The following is a 2,828-nucleotide window of genomic DNA, read 5'->3' as shown; positions in this document are numbered from 1 at the left end:
AGCCGTTACTGAGGTTATCTCTAGAGAGTTGATTTATGGTTTACTTCATCTTTTTCTTCGTGTTTTTCAATTTTCTACAGTGAGCATAAATTCAGGAAAAGAGCTTTAATGTTGCAAGGTAAAATTTACAGTTTCACCTAACGGGGAGGGGAAAATATATTTGAATGCCAGATAAAATTAGTTATGCTAATGGCTGGAGCACTCTCGTGTTACCAAGCATTAACCTGAGATGGGACAGAGAGGAGGAGAAGCCTGCAACAAGGGGTTTTTTAAAGGCTGGCCCATAGTCTTTCCAGATTAATGGGGGGCAGGGGTGGGGGGGTGCCAGATTTAGCAAAATAAATAAATATAGGTAAAAATATAGGACCCCCAATTAGATTTGAATTTTCAATCAATGAATATTTTTGAGTACTATAGGTATGTCCCATGTGCTATTTGGGATATGCTTATACTAAAAATAAAAAAAAAAATGTCGTTTATTTAAAATTCAAATTTGATTGTGCACCCTATTTCCCACTTGGCAACCCTATGGGGGTAGGCACTTGCTAATTATTCTGAATAAACTATTTTGTGATTTTGGTTCCTTTCTGTTTTTCGCATCATGGAGGTGGGGAAGGGCTGGGTTTCATCAGTCTGGTATGTAGCTCCACCTGAGAAAGGAGGGTTCCTTTTGTGATTAGGGACCTTAACCACTTGTGCATTAATGCAATCAACAAACACTGTGGACCACCTATCTTGCACCAGGCACAGGTGCTGAGGTGGGAGTAGGGATGTGATAGGGCAGTGGTGTGTTCAGGTGAATTTGACCACTTCAGGGTCTAGTCAACAGCTCAGTATGTATTTGTATCCGCATCATATCAGGGGGCTCCCACTGTCCCCTTCTTCCCCACGCACTCAAAAAGATGGAAAGAGACAAAATCAGGAAATGCATTTCTCCTCCAACCACACACACACACACACACACACACACACTCACCATTTTCATTTCCACCATTGTGCCTATTACCTTCTGTGCCTTCCATTCTGAATGTCCTCCCATCTATTCTCCAACCCATCCAGTCCTTGTTCATCTGATTCATATCTCCTCTCTAAATGCCCAAGTCACATACATCCAAGCACAGAAATACTACTGCTAATATTGGATGCCATTTCTTGAGCATCATTTTCTGCCAGGCACCTCACGAGATGCTTTATTCACATTATCTCAGGTCTTCCGGCTCTTCCTCGGTGGGGCCGTGACGGGAGTGGCTGTGCACTCATCTCTCTGAGCTGTCCAGCTCCATCCTCATCGCTGCGGTGACACCCACACCTGCCACTGCTGTGACTGCACAGAGGACCCTTCGTGGCACCCTCAAGGGCCACAATGGCTGTGTGATCCAGATCACTCCCACTCCCCAGTTCTGGGACATGATACTGTCCACTTGGCAGAGGGTCTCTGGCTCCTGAGATAAAACCGTCAAGCTATGGAATTTTCTGGGTGTATGCAAATACACTGTCCAGGATGAGAGCCACTCGGGTGGGTGTCTCGTGTCTACTTCTCACCCAAAAGCAATCCCATCGCTGTCTCGTGGGGCCGGGACAAGCTGGTCAAGGTAGAAAACTTGCAAACTGCAAGTTGAAGACCAGTCTCATGGGCCACACGGGCTACCCGGACACTGTGACTGTCTCTCCAGATGCATCCCTCCACACTTCTGGAGGCAGGGAGGGGCAGGCCATACTGCAGGGCCTCAGTGAAGACAAGCACCTGTACACGCTAGATGATGGGAGCCGAGACGGGCTGCGCGCTGCCACGGGCCCAGCATCAAGATCTGGGCGGGCAAGATCAGTGTCGTCAGATCCAGCAGCGAAGCAGAGCCCCCGCTCCCCAGTGCACCTCTCCGGCCTGCTCTGCTGATGGCCGCATACTATTTGCCGACTACACAGACAACATGGCATGATGTGATGATGATTGGCACCCGCTAGAAATCTATGGCAGAGCTTTAGAAGTAAACAACTGGTTTTCTGACTTGAAAACTAAAACTTGTAATTTGGTCCCATTTTACAGGCGAGAGAGTTGAACCACAGAGATACACCGTGAATCCTCGGATGGTGCGGATTGAGATAGGGTATTGAAAGCCTCAGTGCTGCTTAGTATAAAGCAAGTACTCAGTAAACAGTGGTAACATTTTCTTAAAGAGGCAGACACCTAGAGAGGAAGATACGGAACAAAGAATAATAATAATAAAAATAGCACCCAAATTTATGGAGACAGAGTGTCAGGCGCTGTGCTATTTTACACTTTACAGCTGTTATTCCATTTAATTTTCCCCTCTTCTGTAAGCAGGTAGTGCTGTCTTCCCTTTTGATAGATAAGGAGCCTGAAGCTAGTAGGGTTTGGAGCCAGCATTTGATGGGCTGCAGTGGGATCAAGGATCAGCTCCCCGGACTTGAGCTCGGAAGACTCTTAGAAGGAGGTGGAGGGCATCCCGGCAAATGTCACGCACATCACGGCTTTGCCTGAGTGCTACAGCCTGCACTCAGCATTGGGCACTTTCTCCTCTAAGACCCAGGGACCAGGTCTCCTGTGGTCGCGTGGTCTGAGGCCGGGAGGACAGGACGCTAAGTGATACTCCTGGCCTGAGGGAGAAGGGGGGTGGGTGGGGGGCGTCTCAGCTTGGCTGTCGCGGGCTCTTGGGCAAAGACAAGCTCCCAGCTACCCCATGGCCCATCTACAAAGTGAAGTGGATTAGCGGCTCGCTTTCAATCAGGCTGAGTTACGAGCTCAGCGATTTGTGGGACGTTTACACGAACCAGAAGATGTGTTATCTGATGAAAATTGCTTAATTTAA

General features: G+C 47.9%; 1 pseudogene; it reads left to right on the top strand.

The window, feature by feature from the left end:
* The first annotated feature begins 601 nt into the window (after nucleotides 1-601).
* On the top strand, nucleotides 602-1,937 carry LOC111774798 (small ribosomal subunit protein RACK1-like; annotated as a pseudogene).
* Nucleotides 1,938-2,828: the final 891 nt, after the last annotated feature.

This window comes from Equus caballus, chromosome 8, assembly GCF_041296265.1.
Source record: "Equus caballus isolate H_3958 breed thoroughbred chromosome 8, TB-T2T, whole genome shotgun sequence".
NCBI classification, from domain to species: Eukaryota; Metazoa; Chordata; class Mammalia; order Perissodactyla; family Equidae; genus Equus; species Equus caballus.
This window is presented reverse-complemented; position numbering and strand designations above follow the sequence as displayed.